The following is a 20,191-nucleotide window of genomic DNA, read 5'->3' on the forward strand; positions in this document are numbered from 1 at the left end:
CAAAGCGCAGAGAATCAACACCTACTCAAGTCCAAGGGAAACCTCCATCTTCTGAGACATGCACTTGCAATGGCTCCAAAGCAGACAGAACGTTGAAGTCAGTCTCTGAACTTCTGGCGTCCGTCCTTACGAACGCCTTGATGAAGTTTTCTTGCTGATATTCCCACTGAGGTCAATGTTGGCTCACACAGACCACTGACCTGTTTTCTCCTGTCTTCTCCTCTCTCCCTCGTTTAGATCTTGCCTGTAGGTGTTTTGCTGATGACAGTTAACAAAAAGGAACCAGGACTTGGCTGCTTGCTTCTCAATGAGCTTGTTCCTGTAAAGTAGCTGTTGGAAATTATGTTTCTCTAAATCATTTCCACAACGTGTGCACAGGTCACCCAGGGCTTGGAAACAGTTTTCATTTTCGGCATCCATTAACTGGTCCTGTCAAACTAACCTTATTTGATTAACCAATATTTAAGTTTCTGTCTCAGTGACCTCTGAAAGTGTGGAAATGTCATGAAAATATTGGATTTCGGGACACAAGCTACATATTCTTGACAAATCCTGCTCCTGTGAGTAAGCACACTGAGGGTCCCGCCTGTACAGGGATTCAGAAAATATGACATTTTCAGCCAAGTGTTATTAATGACTTTTTTGGTGGTGGGGGAAGAAATGTCATGTGATACACACATCCAGGTCATCTGTGGCTATTTAAAAATCACTTTAACCACGTGTTTCTAATAAGATATATGTGGAGCTCATGGACCAGATGGTTGGAAATAAGGTGTTTCCTCACACACAAGCACATTCAGGACCTTGAGGACGTCACATTTGGAGCAGCCATAACTCATCTCCTAGCACCACCTCCTGTGTGTGATGTCACAAAGGCCCATGGCAACATCAGGGGCCTGGGCCAAGGCAGAAATTTCCCCTGTTCCTCTATTCCCTAAATGCCTCTGCAGCATCAGCTTGAAATGGTCAAGGCACCAAACCAGGCACAGCTGGGAGAAACAGGACATGTCTCTGAATGCTGCCTCCGGGTGACCCACGAGAATGTTCTACGTGGAGAATGATTGCTGAGAACTTCGAGTTTCTATTAGAATGAAGTCTCCTCTCTCTTCTCCAGCTGAACCTTTATTCCAAGGGCTTCTCCTTCAGCTCGGCACAGCCCACCACTAGCAGGACAGAGTCCCCTTTGCTGGGTTGAGTTTCCAGGTACGTGTTCTCTCTGCTTCCCGGCATTCAGTAACAGTCATGTACAGTTGCTAAGAAGGTACACAGCACCAACCTCAGCAACTCAGAGGCAAGAAAAGAAAACTCAGCCAGTGCTTAATAAATGACATCATTCTTTCTGCCTTTGAGTGAGCCTTATAGCCCCAAACGTTAGTTGACAAATGGGTGACAAACCCAGAACTTTGGTTAATTATCCAACCTGAGTAAACGCTTAACATGAGTTGTAGTGACCTGAAAAAGGCCTTCCCAGGCTCTATTTTTTTCTGGGGGATACTATGTATGGTTGCTGAAATTTTTAATGCATGTTATTTCGAAGGACACGTTTGTAACCATTATCAGTAGTCGGAGTCCCAAATGGTATCATTTCCCGTGTAGTCATTAGCCACATCCCCTCTGCTGGAATTGAGACATGCCACGCGGCAGAGACCACCAGACTCGTGTGTAAAGTGAAAATCCACAGTGAAGAGTGATCAGCCAGAGGCACCAAACTCTTAAAGAGCCGAATGAAAATGTGCGCCTGTCCACCAGCTACCACCACGCCCTTCATTTATTACTCAACACCTACGTACTGAGCGGCTGCTGGGAATGGAGGCATGAACAGAAGAGCAAAGTCCCTGCTTCCCTGGGCCACTATTCCCCCCAAACACTGTCACTCAGCCAGAGGAGGGCGGTAGAAACAGAAACACAACGCTTTTAATTGATACCTATTGTTTTATTTAAGAATCCAATAAAAGCTCTATTGCTGTCAGTTCACTATAAAGACTTCTGATGGTTTGATTTAATGTAATTTAATTTTTTCTAATTTTTTAAAGTTTATTTATTTGGAAAGAGAGATACTGCATGAGTGAGGGAGGGGCAGAGAGAATGCAAGCGAGAAGGAGGGAGAGAGAGAATCCCAAGCAGGCTCCATGCTGTTAGCACAAATCCTGATGCGGGGCTCAAACCCAGGAAACTGTGAGATATGACCTGAGTTGGATATGACTCTTGGTCTTTTTTTAAATTTTTTTAATGTTTTTTATTTATTTTTGAGAGACAGAGAGAGAGTGCAAGCAGGGGAGGGTCAGAGAGAGAGGGAGATACAGAATCTGAATCAGGCTCCAGGCTCTGAGCTAACTGTCAGCACAGAGTCTGATGCGGGGCTTGAACCCACGAACCATGAGATCATGACCTGAGCCGAAGCCAGATGCTCAACCAACTGAGCCACCCTGGCACCCCTCTTGGTCTTGATATGACCAAGAATCGAATGCTTAACAGACTGAGCCCCCCAGGTGCCCCTGACAGTTTAACTTCAGAGAACAGGCTACATCTTTGGACGGTAGTGCACACCTGCCTGTATGGACTATCATGTTTGCACAGAAAAAACACTACCAACATACCCTGTCACACATGACCAGTGACATGTGGATTATTCTTATCTGTGTGTAATGTATGGAGACATTTTTATGCTTATGACTATGTATCTTTCTCCATACATCCTTCACATGTTCCATGTTTGTCTTTATAATTTTCACTGTTCTTATAATTTCTTCCTGGTTTGCATTTCTTTTTTTCTCCACACTCAAGGGCTCAGATTTACCATCATTTATGGGATGGGTCCTCCCCAGATCTGAAGCTCTCTCCTCGAGAGGGAGAGCCATCGACTATTCGTCCAGCCCCCCTGGGGCTGCTCACGGAGGCGACCCTAGCAGCCTGTGTCTCATGGGAATCAGGCATTAGCAGAACAGTGCTGAAATCCATTTTAGTGATAAAACTTGCCCATTTGTGTTTTTCAGGTCAAATGTGCTTCTCCAAAGTAATCACCATGTGGTGTTCGGTAGTCTTATCCTGTAAGTTCGTGCTGGTGGAGCTGAACACAGATACCTACTCTTCTAATTCACCTTGTGAATACCAAAAGGCCAATTCTACCTGAATTCCGGAACACTGGGCCTTTCTGAGGGAGGTCACAGGGCTCCGTGGGACCGCCGGGTGCAGAGTTGCTGAACTCACAGCCTGCGGTGGCCAGCGGTTTCTATCCTTATCGTCACTAGCTTTCATGTTTTTGATTTGGGTCCCTTTCTCTCTGTGTGTGGTGGGTTCCAGTATTTACCCCAGTGAAAACTATGGCCTCTCTCCTCCCAGATTCTTCAGATATAAATTGTCCGCAGTTATTTATGTGACTTTATTACAGGAGTCTGTCCTCTGTGGATTTCTCTGCTTTGAAACTGGTAGAAGGCTGGATCAGTAACCACGACTAAATACAAACATCAACAATAACTTTTCCAAGAAGCCACGTTACGATCACTTAGGTACTCACTTAATTTCCTTTTCTCCTTTATCACTTTTCCTTTGGTTCGTTATTTCTGCTTTCAGGTGTGACTTGGCAATCGGGAACCTCACATCGCTGCTTCGTGTTTTTCAGCCCCGACATGCTTGTATGCTCCCTCTTATTGACACGGCTTGTTTTTGGACCCGTGCTAGGATAATTATTCTGCAAACAAAACAAAAGTCTGCAAACTCTGCTGCTTGTCTAAGTGTGAGCATAGCCATGACAGAAGGTGCGTGATATTTTTAAAATCTCCCAAATCTTCTCTGAGTCCCCAATCTGTATGTGCGTTTCTTTCTTTTGTTGTTTGCTTTACACACTAGTGGGACGTATGAGGCCAAGGACTGTCTACACCGAAGTAATAGAGAGATGTAGCAACAGTGGATGTTGTGTGACCGACACGTGAAGGGAATCGAGTTCTTTTCTTGGCTCTCCCATGGAATATCTGTATGACTTCAAGCACCTTGCTGTGCCCTCTGTGTCTCAAATTCATCAGGCATCAGTTTGATGAGGGCGAACAATAACACTGCTAACATCAAAATCTGTGGTTTTATGACACTAGTTGTGGAAACAACAAGGTACTAAAAATAGCAGCAATAGCACAGAGCATGAAAGTTGGCTTTCTGCTCTTCCCAACCTCTTCCAAAAACTACCAGCGAGGTGGGTGCACATTATCAGCAGTGTTCTTGGGGCTCAGAAATGCAGCACGGTGGTAACTCTGTAATACTTGTTAAAGTCATAAGCTAATTAACAATATATTTAAGGGCGCTTGGGTGGCTCAGTCACTTAAGCATCTGACTTCAGCTCAGGTCGTGATCTCACGGTTCAGATCTTACTCTGCCCCTAAGAGACTGACCCGCCTTTGACACCTTCCTACTGGCGTTGCTGTTTGTCTTCACAGCCTTGGCTCTGTTTTCTTCTTGCAGCTTGGGGTGCGGCCTCATGAATTCCTGTTCTGCTCCTTCAGCCTAACTAGTGCCCCTGCCCACAGCCATGTTGAAATCACCATGAAATTTATGAATAGCAAAACCTTCTTTCTTTATATATATATGTGTGTGTGTGTGTGTGTGTGTGTGTGTGTGTGAGACACACATATATATTTTAAACATTTGTTTATTATTGAGAAACAGAGAGAGACAGAGCATGAGCAGGGGAGGGGCCGAGAAAGGGAGAGACACAGAATCTGAAGCAGCTCCAGGCTCTGAGCTGTCAGCACAGAGCCCGATGGGGGCTTGAATCCGCAAGCGGTGAGATCATGACATGAGTTGAAGTCAGACTGAGCCACTCAGGTGGCCCCAAAGCCTTCTTTATATGTACATCTGTAGTAATGTGGTTATATGGTTTTCAATGTTCTCAAATCAGAATCCTGGTATTTCACGAGTTTTGTGATATCAGGCAAGACGCTGCTCTAAACATTGGTGTCCTTGTCAGCCTCATGTTGACACTATGTAACTGTATCTCACTGGTTTGCACAAAGGTTAAAGAACTGTATGCATACACGTGTTTAGTTCAATGTGTGGCGCACAGAAAATGCTGAAGACATCAGAGTATAATACATAGCCATATTTCGGAGCGATTTCCTGGTTTTAGTATTAGTTTTGGAAATTAAACGTATACCTTTTATCTGCTTAAAGTTAATCTAGGAGAGCATCAGATTCTGCAGTTCAATCAGTTACAATATTAAAGGTGAACAGAATCTTATAAAGTTTCTGCTATAACTTTTCTTGATATAGGAGTAAAGTGAAAATTTTCATTTCATAGAATTAAAGTAAATGTCACTGGAGTAAGTATGTTGTGATTTGTAACATGACATCAGCAATGCAGATCATTTTCCAAAAGCAAGAGAAACAAACTTGTCCTAATTAAATACCTACTGTTTGCCAACCGCTGTCTTCATGGCCATGGCATGCAGTCTTCTACAAGCTGACTGTCACCCATGACCCTCTAGGCACTGCCCGTGAAATCAAACCTACTGGTTTTGTAGATTTTATAGCTATAAAAGCAGCACTTTACACACTTATAAGTCCTATGAAGTGCAAATTAGATGCCTCTGCACAAACACAAAAATGGTTAAAATTTGGAAAAGGAGAAACCGGAATTGAGGTAAACTGCCTTAAATTGAGGTAAAAGCCACTGGGATGCACACATGATTTATTAAAATGTGAAATGATGCAGTTGTTTTGGGAAGATATTTTAATAGTTTCTTACACACATAAATTATCATGTGATCTGGGAATCACACCCCTCAGCATTTGCCCAGGAGAAATGAACACATCTTACCATAGAAGACAGCCTATCTCTGGGTGTACACAGCACCTTTATCCCTGGGACCAGGGATCTTTCATAACCCAAAAGCCATCACATTTTGAAAGACAAACTGCAGTGCATGCACGCGGTGCAATACTACTTCGGCCTGGGAATGGAGTGGGGCAGGCAGAGCTTGCTCGGTGTGCGCATGCCTACAGCTGCTGTCACAAACGGCCGGGCGCTTGGCAGAGAACACAGCCATTGGGTTCCCTCCTAGTTCTACAGGCTAGAAGCCCCAAAGTGATCTTCCTGGGCTGCGCTTTGTCTGGAAGCTCTAGATGAGAGCCTACTTTTTAGCTTTTTCCAGTTTCTGTGGCCGCCTAGAGTCCTTGGCACGATGCCCACTGTTCATCTCCAAGAGCATCACTCCAGTCTCTGCCTCTGTCATCACACACAGCCTTCTCCATGGTCAAAACTCCCTCCGCCGCCTCTTCTCTGCTCTCGTGGAAGTACACCCGGAGCCTCCTGGGTAAGGCAGGACGCTTGCCCCGCCTCAGGACCCTTGGCTGAATCACACAGGGAAAGTCCTGGCAGCCCCACAACGTAGCATCTCCGGCTTCATGGACGTCTTTGGGGAGCACTTCCCAGCTGACATCACAAAGCAAAATGCCAGACACAAATCTAACAACTTTATGTTTGGATTAATAGAACCTTCTGGAAAGGGCGACGCTTTACCTCTTTAGAAACCATGGTGATTATGACTTTAAAAGCACTGGCATATTCACTTTTTTTAACCACTAAAATATTTTTAAAGTGGGAGAGAGAAGCTTGCTGGCAGGCGCAGAAAGAACGATGCACTTGGGCTTCATACAGCCTTTGTAAGCCTGTCGCCCACACCAGGGTTCCGGCCAAGAAAGGGCACGCTGGAGAGCAGACCGGAAGACCGTCAAAACTGGGAACAAATAAATCCACATCAGTACAGTTTCCAGGAAGCGCGGTCGGGAAATCCAACTTTCTGGGCTCGCCAGATAGTCTTTTCTTCGTGCCTTAATCCAACTAATTACCTTAGTTAATTTTAGTAATGTCCTTTCAGGGCGCAACACAACACATTGCCTTCAGAGAATTTCAGAGAATTTCAGAGAATTGGTTTGAAAACTAACCAGTTATCGGTGTGCGGCCGTGTGTGTAAATCCAAGCTTCAGTTTGTTTTCAATGAGAGTCTAAAACATGCATTTCAAATATTCATAATTGTACTCAAGTGTTTAAAAACAGCAAATTCAACAAAGGTGCGCTGAGCTGCTGCAGCTCAGCCTGGCGGTGTGACACACAGCAGTGTGCCTGATGGTGCACACTGGCCGCCTAGAGTGCCATCCGGTTCGGGGAGCCGGTCATTAAATACACAATTAGGCATGAATCCTCCCGTCAGATTAAACACATGAATGAATGTGCGCCGATTCCAAGCTGCCTACTTACATGTGCGTATGAAGACCTCGGAGTAAGAGGCCCCGATGGTCTCCCGGGCCACTGCGGTCTTCCGACACCGAAGAAGGAGCCTAAGGCCTCCCGGAGGTAGTGACCGAGGAAGATTGTTACCACCCCGAACCCTCTCTAGCTTCCATGAACATTTGGCTTGGTTTTATTTTCTTGTTTTCTTTCTATTTTTTAATTCTTTTAAATTTTTTCAATGTTTATTTATTTCTTAGGTGGGGGGAGAGAGTAGAAGTGGGATGAAAGCAGAGAGAGAGAGACACAGAATCTGAAACAGGCTCCAGGCTCTGAGCTGTCGGCACAGAGCCAGACGCGGGGCTCCAACGCTTGAGCCGTGAGATCACGTGACCTGAGCCAAAGTCGGACGTTTAACTGACTGAGTCCCCCAGGTGCCTCTATTTTCTTGTGTTCTATTCCCAGACCAGTACTTCCCTTTAAAACTGCAATAAATACTCTAGAATGTAATTTTATGAAGCAATTTGGAGGGATGGAATACAGTCTAGAAGTTATTTTGTTACATGTACACGCATTTTGGAAAGATTCTTAAAGAATGGAATCTGTTTAGAAAACAGGTTTCCAGTGCTTGTTTACTTTGAGATTCTAGTACATCGTGTGTGTGTGTGTGTGTGAGAGAGAGAGAGAGAGAATGTGGCACAGTACTCAACTGTCTGGTTAAAAAAGATCTATGTGTTTATCACTTTTTTCTGCTGAACAATGAAAAATGGATAAAGAAGACATTAGTGCAAATCAATAGCTTTTTGAGAAGCATCAGGCGAATTCATCTGCCTCTTGAATATATGGGAGCATTCTCTGGATGCAGACCATTCAGGGTCCCATCTGGATGTAAAAATACCAGCAGAGATAAACAATCATTTTTAAGCCTCTGAGCTTAGAAGTTAAAAAACATTAATAATTAAATAAATCATATTTATCCAACATTAAGAAAATAGCAAATTAAATATTGTAAATATGATTTAGGTTGGTTGGGACACTATTTCAAAGAATTAACAGAATGATCTCTAATTTTTTCAATGAAACTTTGGTTTAGAAGAAAGAATCAGAACGCTGAATTTATTTTTTATTTTTATTATTTTTTATGTCTTTTATTTATTTTTGAGAGACAGAGAGAGACAGTGCGAGCAGGGGAGGGTGAGAGAGAGAGGGAGATACAGAATGTGAAGCAGGCTCCAGGCTCTGAGTTGTCAGCACAGAGCCCGACTTGGGGCTCGAACCCACGAACCTTGAGATCATGACCTGAGCTGAAGCTGCACGCTTAAGTGACTGAGCCATCCAGGCGCTCCTGAATGCTGAATTTAAAGTAAACTATAATTGGGGCACCTGGGTGGCTCAGTCGGTTAAGCATCCAAATCTTGATTTTGGTCCAGGTCGTGATCTCATGGCCCTGGGATTGAGCCCCATGTTGAGGGCTCAATCCCTCTTGCTTGAGATTCTCTCTCTTCCTCACTTTTGTGCTGTCTCTCTCCCAAAATAAATAAACACTTTATACAGTAACCTGTGATTCAGACACACACTGGGAGGGGCAAGATGGATAGAGTGGGCCAAAGAAAGTGATGGTGAACGGTCAGGATCGGCAGTGGCTGAGCTCAGTCACTGTAAGAAATTCCATATACCAGGTGCTCCAACAACACACCTGTTTCTCAGAGTTTTGGGGACTGAAGTCTAAGATCAGGCACCAGCACATTGGCTTCTCTGTGAGGGACTCTTCCTGGTTAAGGGAGCATGGCTTTCTGTCTTCCCATGGTAGGGAGAGAGCTGGCCAACTCCTCGTCTCTTCCGACTCAGCACGGGTTTCCTCATAAGGGTTCGTGACCTCCTCACTCTCCAAACCCCCTCCTGACACCATCATCCTGAGGGTTAGTCTCAAAATGTGAGTTTGGGGGACACAAACATCCAGCCCCTTGTCTAGGGAGCAGGACACCAGGATGTTTGGCTGGGCGAGTTTTTGACCGACGGACACCCACAACGTCGAGAAAATTCGCATTTTGTGGGCATATGGATGGCAGATCTCGTCTGTAATTTCTAATAACTCAGTGCAATTAGTGTTTGCTAAATGCCTTTCTACTCACATGTTGCATAGTTTTCTAGATGGAGATAGATTCATGTAAGAGATAGCCCCACAAAATGGATGCATTTTAGATTAATTATAGAATGATTTTTTCCACTGGTAACAGACATAATAGAGATAATTGGAAATACATATCGTTAATGAAATAAGAGCTGTGAATGATAAGGATGATTTGATGCCAATAGAATAATAAGAAAAATCAATTCAGACAGTAGATGACTTCTCTGAATGTGTATTCAAGATGTGTATTGCTACGTTCAGAGGAATGTGGTATATTTGTGTGCATGTTTGTATGTTCACGTGTGGGCTTTTGAGAGACAGAGAGAGACAGAGATGAAGGGAGAAGGTGAGCATATCGTGAATCATAGCCAAAATGAAAACTCTTACTACTGCTTATGAAAGGACATCAGGTAACTCGGTAGAAAGTCGTCCCGACTCGTGCTGACAGCGGCCAGCCTTAGCTAACCAGATGTCAATATTTGAATGTAAAGGAAGGACAGTTAAAAATATTAAAGCACTCCCAAAAGCCAGAAATGAAAAGCATTCATAGAAATGAAAAGCAAGAGCAATGAACATGAGACTCTAGAACCATCAAGAGAAAGAGGTTACCTCATATCCACGACTGTCCAACTATTTAAAGCATCACGTTGTTTTGGGCACCAGGAAAGCCTGGGCTGGCATCTCTTTGAAAGTAGCAGGAGGGGTCATGTGCAAATGTTATTGATCATGTCTTCCAGTTTCCAGCGCATTGCTTGCAGCACATGCATCCCTAAACTATGTCAAATGGAACCAGGCACTCCTCATGGGATTGCGCTTTGCAGATATTGGGTTTTTTTTGCAAGTTGAAGGTTAGTGGTAAAAGTCTGCTGATGCTGTTTCCAACTACATCTGCTCAGTGCATGTCTCTGTGCCGCCATTTTGGTGACTCTTGCCCATGTGTGAGGGGCCACTGGCCACCAGTTCACACCGCAGCCTCAGGGGAGGCACTCATGAGTGTTTTAAAAATACACAGTGAAGGGGCGCCTGGGTGGCTCAGTCCGTTGAGCATCCAACTTCAGCTCAGGTCATGATCTCATGGTTCGTGGGTTCCAGCCCCACCTCAGGCTCTGTGCTGACAGCTTGCTAAAAGTCTGGAGCCTGTTTCCGATTCTGTGTCTCTTTCTCTCTCTGCCCCTCCCCCGTTTATGCTCTATCTCTCTCTTCTCTCAATAATAAATAAATTAAAAAAAAATTTAAACACACAGTGAACTAGGAGGGTTGGGGTCTCCCACAGCCACTTCAATCATTCATTTGGGGAGAAAAAGGAAACAGAACAATTAAGGGTGTGCAGAAACCTGCAGAGATTCATTTTTGTGGCTGAAATTCTAAGTGAATTTCTCTTTAAAAATTCAATGAAAGAAACTAAGGACAATCATAAACTATTCAAAGAAAGACTGGGCTGAATTAGCCTTGTCCATAACCCTGTCACTCTTCACAGATGGGACCTTTTTTCAATCCTTTTGACCGAAAGAAAGGGAACCTTAAAGTAGACATCTTTTAGGGGAAAAAATTCGTTGAAAAGTGAATTTAGAACAATGCAAATGCTTGGAAGTTTTACATTTGAAGATGCTCTTTATTTCCGGCATATGGGTTTTATGAGACCAACGGTCTTAAAAGGTTAAAGCTAGCAAATGGCAGTGACTTTAATCTGCAAATCAGATCAGTAAATTGACTCTGTTTCGTCCTTCTACAAAATTTGTGTTAAAAAATGAACTGTGACCCTTCGCTTTGTTTGGGGGACTTTAACATGTACAAGGGATTGCAGATACATGTTTTACTGGCCCCACGTGGAATCACAAAATACCCCCAAGGAGCACTGGGCTACCGCTGTTTGTCCGGTGGGAAAGGGCAGGTGGAAATAGCAGGTTTGGGCGAGGCTGGACTTAATTTTGATCCCCACTGTTCCATCTATCAGAGGTGTGATGGTCCAGATTAATGTCCTTCCTGCTATTGAGTTTGCTTTTGTGTTAAATGGGATTAAAGGTCTGCCTTCCTTTTGTTCTGAGGATTAAATGAGCCCATCTGTTGGGGCATGAGGACCCTTTGATTCGCAAGACAAAAAAAATAGTGATCACACACTGTTATTTGAAGAAGTTGACTCGTCAGAGATCCAACTAGAAGATGCAGGCATGGGCTACATTTTAAAGGCATGAAGCCCGAACAAAAATGGTATTGACAGAGATGCTATTTGTTTGCTTTGTTTCTTGACCTCCTGAGATCAGTACTTCTCACTCTTCAGTTAGTCCACAGATCAGCTGCAGATCGGGTTGATGTGGACCCCACGTCCTCTGTGCAGGGACTGCCTGGGTTTCTGCATCTCCAACAAGCCCCCAGTGTTGGCCCCCATGCCAGTCCCCAAACCACCCCTTGTGTGGCCTTGGCTGCATGGCTAGTGAGGATGCTGAAGCCTATTTCTAGGTTATATTGAATTGCTGACCCTCAATCGATCCCAAAGAAAGTGGGAAATGACAAGCTGGCTTGGTTGGGGCTGTCTCAGAAGGGCTGGTTCCTTGGGAACTCACCTTGTCTCCATCCTGTGGAGGATGCTGGGCAGGACATGAGAGGCCAGGTCCTGCCCCCTCCACCAGGGCCTGGGGAGGGATGACTTCGCAGTGGTAGGGTCACGGGAGGATGAACGGCCATCTTCTACGGCACATACATCAGGCACCCGAGCGAGGGCCTGGAAGGTATTCAACCCATTTTACTTGCGCTCAGACTTCTGCGTCCTCAGCACTTAGTACAGTTCTGGAACAGAGGCCAGTTCAATACGTGAGTGATTGCATTTTTTAAAGTATTTGCACACAAGTTAAGGATTTATTGGGAGCGATAGAAAAAGGAGCTATTTAAAGGACTGTGCTGACCACAACAAAATGAGGAAGACTACTTTGTGGAAGAAATATTATGGAAAAAGTCAGGTCCAAGGCTCACAATTAAACCACATACATCTCTTCCTCACTTAAGCTACCGGGAACAACCTTAACCGCGGCCATTTATAAGGCCATGGCGAGATTCGTTGAATGTAAGTGGTGGCATAACAATCAAATTTCCGTTTTTATATTAACTTGCAGAAGATTGCATCTTTCACAGATGATGACCGAGAGCATGGATAGAAAAAGCTGCAAAAGCAACAAGAAACCAGGAGATTATTCTGCCGGAGAGCCCGGGGCGGTGAAGAGGGGGGACAGATACTATTGTGGAGAGACGTGGGGAGCATGCTCCTTCAGAGAGAGCGAGGTCGGGCCGGAAGATGTGGAGGAGAAAATGCTCCAGCAGGAGTGTTTGCTAACAATCAGCGGATAGCTTTGGTGAGCACAGGGAAAGAAAGCTTGGGGAAGTCGGAGAGAGGTCCAAACTGGGTCAGGTGAGCCTCACTTAATCAGGAGAGATTAAGTTCCCCGGAGTTGGATAGGAGAGTGGATTTCTGCTGGGCCTGACTCCTGGGGTGCATCCGGAAGGATTTGGCCAGAGCGTGGCGGGCGTCCACATTAGAGCCCTCGGCTCCTTTCTGGGACGTCCTGAATGAAGAAACTAATAAGGAAATGAACCCACAAAAAGCAGCGAATTCTTGGGGCACCTGGATGGCTTTCAGTCAGTGAATCATTCAACTTAATTTCAGCTTAGACTATGATCCCGGAGTCGTGAGATGGAGACCTGGGTCTCACTCTGTGCTGACAGCATGGATCCTGCTTGGGAGTCTCTCCTTCCTCGGTCATTGCCCCTCCACCCCCACTCCCTCTTTATCTCTCTCTCAAATCAAAAATATTAAAATTAAAATTAAGGAAAGGAAGCAGGAAATGTTAGAAAACGAGTTGCCTACAGAAATCAAGAGTTTCTGAGGAATCTTAGTTAAGGCTTCCATCATTGTATTATAGTTCAAAGCATCCAAAAAAGTGTTACTGCCAGGAGTGAAGTATGGTTCTTTTCTGGAGGTGTAGACTGGAGAAATGGTGCCAGGGTCCCAGTATCAGGGAGGGGAGTGGGTAGGTGGCTGGACTCTTCTATGGCCATCAACACCAGAAGACGGGTGACACAGGACTGAGGCAGGTGTAGGGGTGGTCCCAGGCTCTGCTATGACAAGAAAGAACATCCCTCCTAGGCTGTATGGCTCAGTTATGAAATTCCCTACCCATTTCCACATCTCCTGCTAACTTCACTCACAGCTTAATCCAACGGTTGCTCTGAATGGTGTGCACAGCTCACTGACATTTTGTATGTTACCTTTTTTTTTAACATCATATGGAATATAATTTTCTCAGAGGACACTGGGAAAGACTGCTACCCGGAGCGATGGGGGTGTTCCTGGATGGGTCACATTAGGTGTGTGTGAGGAGCCAGGTGTGTGCGGGAGCATGCTGCTTGCAAAGTTCTGCATTATCTACTCTAATTTTTATAATAACCCTTTGAAGTAGGAACTTTTATTCCCCTTTGATAAATGAGCAAACTGAGTTTAGACTTTTTTTAACTTAATTTTCTAGTGTGCCAGGCATTATTAATCAAATCAACCTATGATCATTGTAATGGCAAGATATAACATCTGCTCTTTTTTATTTTTCAAATATTTTTATTTATTTTTGAGAGAGAGACAGAGCATGACCAGGGCATGGACAGGGAGGGAGACACAAGATCCAAAGCAGGCTCCAGACTCCAAGCTGTCAGCATGGAGCCCAATGTGGGGCCGGAACTCATGAACCACAAGATCATGACCTGAGCTGAAATCAACTGTTTACCCAACTGAACACTCAGGCATCCCTGACATCTGCTCTTAAGTATCAGTTAGCAACTGAGTTAGTGTTCACTGACCAATGAAGAAAGAAGGTGACGTGAAAATTTAGACAAGGAAGGTCCATCACGTATATGAATTCTGTCCTTGAGCAGGACTCAAAAGCAAGACGTGTTGGGATCAAACCTTTCTTGGAGAAACACGGAGTGAAAGAGCTTGAGGTGGGTGACCCCTCAAAGCCACTGACAAATGCAACTGTGAAGAACCAGCCAGCCAGGAGGATAACCGAGCCCTGTCCACCTGCTGGTCCTGAACAGTGATTGACACCCTCCAACCTGCGTAGAAAGCACTCTCTTCTTATTGGCTCCTGACTTGGTAATTTGACTAAATGGAAGACAAATTAGCATCTGGGGCTTTGGCTGTGAAGGTTATGAAAGGAGACAGATGGTGATCTGTGAACCAGCCACTGAGAGAATGAAAAACAAAGTAGAAGAATGGTTGGAGGACCATATGACTGAATAAGTGTGTCTCCGAGCAAGAACGGTCAATAACTGAACTTCTACGCTGTACATACTTGGTGTTTTTTGTTAGAAATCAATTCTGTGAGGGCCTGAGCTTTGTGTTTAATGAGCCTCTGGTACCTCGACAACAAGGTAATGAAGTAGTACAAATTAAATGTTCAATTGATATTGTATAGATGAAATCACACCCGGTAAGAGTCACCTAGTTACTGCAGTTTCTCATATAATCCTTCCCAAATCACTTAGTATAAAAAGTACCTAGAGTGGCTTAGAAAAAAAAAAGGAGATGCTCACATAGCATGTACAAGGCAGCCCATTTTATCGTGTCTGATTTAAGACCATTCATGACGTTGGAGGAGTCCACGTGGTATGGTGAGATGAACTTCATCTGGATCACACACAGGGGCTATACATCAAGGCACCGTTTTTGATGTGATGGTGATGTAGGCGAGCCCAGTAAAAGGATCCAGAGGGGGTCCCACAGGACCAGCCAGGAGGTTCCCTGGGTGCCCATAGGATAGAACTTGAAGGTGAGAGCAGACTTTACTGGTGGTGGAGAGAGCGCAGGTGCAGACACGTGTCTGGGAGACTCAGAAAAGGAAAGGGGAGGGGGGTCTCGTCCTTGCTTCAAGTCTGGGGTTTTTATCGAGGATGCTGGTCTGGGTGAGTGTCCTTTCAGACACAGGAGCCAGTTAGAACAAAGTGTCCTTCACAAGTTGTTTATTCCTTGGAGCAGGGGGCCTGGGTGTCCAGATGTCTAGCGCCCGTGGTGTGGATGCGCTTATGAGGGCTTCTCTGTGACTCTCACTTGCTCCTTCCTCACTTTTCTGTTCTAGAGACCCCATCTACTCCTTGTCCCTTATGAGGAGGACACACACACTTTGCATTAGGAAGCATGAGAAAAGTGGAGGTGCAGGTCCTAGCAAGAAGAGAAGCAGGAAAAGGAGCAAACAGCAGGTTCTTATGGAGTCCTTCAGTGTCCCCATCGCAGTGGGACAGAGGACTTCAAACTTACTTGATACCGTCACTGATATGGATGGGCGGCCAGGCCTGGGTGATGTGTATGCAGCACCCCATCCAGTCTGCATAGTTCTGATGACCTCAGTTCAGCAGGAAAGAGAAGGAAGTATTGGGAAGATTGGGAGTTTCTGCTCCCTGAAAAGGGTCCCCTTCTTATAAGAACAATGATTTAGCAGAGGAGCCCGGGTCTCCCTTGTGGGGAAGCTTTGCCTGATGTCCCAACCAGGGACATGTTGGCTGGGTTTCTGGGTACATCCTACTGAGTGTTTCCCTTCTGAAAGCTGATCCCACTACTTGAAGGTTGCATCCTAGAGTACACCAACCACTCTCCACGTCCCTGACACCGAGTGAGGAGGGGGACGTGAAGGCTGGATGGCCGAGTCCCTGTGGGATCACAGTCCAGAGGTATATGAGCCAGTGATGTTACTTTCAACAGCTGGGTGGAATCCTTACTCTTCACGAAGCTTGAGCTCCGTCTTCTGTGAAGTCTTGTTAACTCTCAGATGTCCAAAACTCCTCCACCAGAGAAATCCAGGGCCTTTCAGCCACAGCAGGAATTCACGGTGCCACCGCACTGGGGACCCGGGCTTTTCCTGGAGCCCGGAGACCTGGTGGGGCAACAGACCCAGAACGGGTATGGGATTGGCAGCCGTAAGGCTCCCTGTGTAGGTTTGAAGCCCTCAGGCTTCGAGGAGAGAACCAGGGGACTCCCGCCTGAAGTCAACATAGTAAGTGTTTAATTTGCCTTCAGGGAGGTAACAACACAATAATGAGGCAAATCGTGGCTAACTGTGGCCTTGTTGAAAGTCCCCGAATATCCAGCACCCCAGGACAGATCCTCCCCAGGACCAGTGTCTCCTGAGCTGCCTAGGAGAGGGAAGCTTGAACCCCAAAAGATAGTTGGTTTGTTTTGGTCTACATAGTATTTTACAAATCATTTCCCCCCAAACCTTCTCTTTTCTAGATTTTTGTTAAACAACATAATAGTAGGCTCAGATGGTGCGTAGACTGTATACACACAAGGTACAGGGGACTCTGGCCAAGGATGAACTGCCCCTTTGGAAATGGTTCACACTCCCCAGCCCATTGGGGCTCCCACCATCTCCTTGTTGGTATTCATGTTTGTTTGTTTCTAAATTTTATTTTAGAAAGAGAGAGAGGAAGCCAGGTAGAGGGGCAGAGAGAGGGAGAGAGAGAATTTTAAGCAGGCCCCATGCTCAGCAGGAGCCTGATGCAGGGCTCGATCCCACCGCCCTGGGATCATGACCTGAGCCACAATCCAAAGTCAGACACTTAGCCGACCGAACCACCCAGGTGCTCTTTTTCCCCCCTTTTTACCTGTTAAACAGCCTTTGTCAGAAAATGTATCCAATACTTTAAAAAAGGCACTATTGAACTTGAACCTTTGATTTTTTTTCCATAATATTTTATTGTCAAATTGTTTTCCATACAACACCCAGGGCTCTTCCCCTTAAGTGCCCTCCACCATCACCACCACCTCTTTTCCCTCCTCCCCCTTCCCCCTCAACCCTCAGTTCATTCTCAGCATTCAATAGTCTCTCAAGTTTTGCATCCCTCTCTCTCCCCAACTCTCTCTCCCTCCTCCGCTCCCCCTGGTTCTCCATTAGGTCTCTCTTGTTTTCCTGCGAGACCTATGAGTGCAAACATATGGTTTCTTTTATTGGATGGACTGTTTTATAACCTTATAGGGACAGAGATAAACCTAAAAAGGTTCTCTTCTCTGCTAGAAATAAAAAAGAATTTCGAACCAGTGGAAAAAATAACTGACAAGGTGGTGCTTCATTGTCCTGTTTCTCATCAACCAGTTTTGTAGGTAACACAAATCTTCCCCTAATTTTCCTTTATTAAGTGGCCCCTAAGGACACATGTTCTACAACGTTTGACCTTGTGATAGCACCTCACTGGGTCCCTTATTAACTAACGACAAAGAAAATCTTTGGCATAGGTTCATTTTATATTTGTATGAAGCTATGATTCTAATATTTTACATTAAATAAGACAAAGTCTCTTTATGAAATTGTTTATTCCCTTTAATTAGTGTTTTAAAAAGCCTTTGACAAATGACCGAGAGCCTGTGTGTTTGAGTCCAGCTGGGTGTTATAACTGACTGAGCGCTGTGACTTTCACTGGGGGTAATGAGGTGCGTTGTTCAAGATGATAGTTGAGGAATGTTTCAGAATTGATTCACTACTAAGGAAAAAGAACATCTAGTTTCCCATAGAGTAAGAACCTGGAAAAGGAAAGCTGTAGATCATAACTGATTCCAGAGCAGTATTGATTTGGCATATTGTAAATGAAAGGAATCCTGTTGTTTGGAGTGACAGGGCGATTAAATCATGTTAAAATGAAGTTTGAGAGGTTTGGTTACCACCCTGCTAATCTTTCTACATGGCCTCATTATCCCCAGATTACATACATTTTAAGCAAATCTATGGATTTTACATCTTGATATGGCGAGCTTTCCTAAAGCATCCAGCAATAATTTTAAAAAGCATTTAACAACAAAAGAAAGTCCTTGTAAATATTTTCTCGGTTTAGTGAGAAATTACGAGATATAGCAATCGTGCAGGGGGAGTATAGATTAATAGATTAGAGAATTAGCTATTGTTTGCAAACAGATACAAAGGCAATAACAAATGATTATTAAGTATGAAGAAGTTAATTAAAATGCAAATATCATGCTCTGTTATGTATTAATAAATAGCAAAGAATTTAGGGAAACAAGCAAGGAATTAAAACATGATTGTGTATTTTAATTAAGTATTAATTCGTGGCAGAATGTTAATGGGGATCATATGCAAGTATCTGGGGAAAAGTCAACAATCACCAGTTCATGATGGATTAAAAGTTAAGACGGAAAACTCTACAGAAGAACGGCTCTCAAAATAGTGTGGCCTATTAGACCCTTGAAACCTAATATTATAATTAACTTATAATATGTTATAATAATAAAGAATCCCTGTGTTTCATGTCTATAGGAAGTATTTCCCCTTTTTAATAATTCAGAGATTTGCAAATTTTTTGAGTTAAGAGAGACGTCAAAGATTTTCTACATTGAATCATGATCTGATGGGGGCGCCTGGGGGGCTCAGTTGGCTAAGGATCCAACTTCGGATCAGGTCATGATCTCACCGTTTGTGGGTTCAAGCCCCTCATTGGGCTCTGTGCTGACAGCTCAGAGCTTGGAGCCTGCTTCAGATTCTGTGTCTCCCTCTCTCTCTGCCCCTCCCCTGCAAACGCTGTCTCTCTCTGTCTGTCTCTCTCAAAAATAAATAAAACATTTAAAAGTGTTCAAAAAATAAATGAATGAATCATGATCTAATGGAAGTCAAAGAGCTGGTTAGTGGCATCCCCTTGACTTCCACAGAGGTTTAGGGGTTCCATTCACACTCCTCTACTCTGGGGTTCCCTGCTTCTCAGCATCGACTGAGGGAAGTGGTTACATTGGCAACGATATACCATTTTGCCTATAGTTGGGCAAGCACCAAATGCATCTTTCTAATGTCCTGTGAGCACTAGGTTTAGCACGTGGGCTCAGGTGTGATGCTCCAGGGGGCCGTCTGTCCAGAGGCCACCAGCTCCGGGGGCAGTGTCACCCACAGGGCAGGTTAGGGCAGGGCAGGGGGCCAGGGCAGGCTCCCGTGAGCCCCAGCTCCAGCCCACGCACTGCTGGAAGTGACCTTGGACGCTGGCACAGACGCTGCACCTGGTGTCCACCAGCGGAGGGGCCCAGGAGGGAACAGAGTGCAGGCTGTGCGGGCTGAGCTTGCTCACCGCTCCCTTGCCTGTGGCTGGGTGGGGCAGAGACAGGAGAAGGAAGTTGCCAGCTCGAGGAGTACAGGAAGGAGCACATCCCCACATGGCCGCAGGCCCCCTGTCTCCTGAGGCCCAGGGACGCGGATTCCTGCTTGGACCGCAGGGCTCCTTCCCAGGAGAGTCGAAGGGGGGTAGCAGGGCAGAGGTTTGAGGGCATGTTTGTTCCCATTTGAGGACACGTAGAAACACGGAAGGAGGCACAGCTCACGCACCTTCCCCACACCCTCCAGGTGTCCGTGATGTGTGGAGATACAAGTATTTTAATGTATATGTGATTCTAACACTATGATTCGATGTGACCTTGATCACACATGTGATACACAAATGTCTCGTCCCATTTCTTTGCACTTACTTGTTAATTTATTCAAGACATATTTCCTGAGTTCCTATCATGGCCTAGACCAGCAGATATTAAGATTAAATCATCTAGTGCTCACTTTGGCAGCACATATACTAAAATTGGAGCACACAGAGAAGATTAGCATGGCCCCTGAGCAAGGATGACATGCAAATTCATGAAGCGTTCTATATTTTTTGAAAAATGAATTATCCCGTGAAGAAGTAGACACTTCTCCAAAGAGGACATCCAGATGGCCAACACACACATGAAACGATGCTCAGCGTCACTCATCGTCAGGGAAATACAAATCAAAACCACACTGAGATACCACCTCACACTAGTCAGAGTGGCTAAAATGAACAAATCAAGA

At 44.9% G+C, this 20,191-nt stretch overlaps 1 long non-coding RNA gene and 1 other non-coding gene across 2 annotated transcripts in view; both read left to right on the plus strand.

Annotated features, from left to right (window-relative positions):
* Positions 1-897: 897 nt before the first annotated feature.
* The window catches only part of LOC115287831, a 31,068-nt gene continuing 11,774 nt past the window's right edge, over positions 898-20,191 (plus strand). The window contains exons 1-4 of the long non-coding RNA XR_003906789.1: positions 898-1,203; positions 2,994-3,047; positions 3,389-3,506; positions 3,620-3,755. This is a non-coding gene — a long non-coding RNA (uncharacterized LOC115287831). The remainder of the gene's footprint in view (positions 1,204-2,993; positions 3,048-3,388; positions 3,507-3,619; positions 3,756-20,191) is intronic.
* On the plus strand, positions 19,911-20,016 carry LOC115303163. Its single transcript, XR_003913875.1, has one exon. It is a non-coding gene; the product is annotated as a U6 spliceosomal RNA (small nuclear RNA).

The sequence above is a fragment of the Suricata suricatta genome, chromosome 1 (assembly GCF_006229205.1).
Source record: "Suricata suricatta isolate VVHF042 chromosome 1, meerkat_22Aug2017_6uvM2_HiC, whole genome shotgun sequence".
NCBI lineage: Eukaryota > Metazoa > Chordata > Mammalia > Carnivora > Herpestidae > Suricata > Suricata suricatta.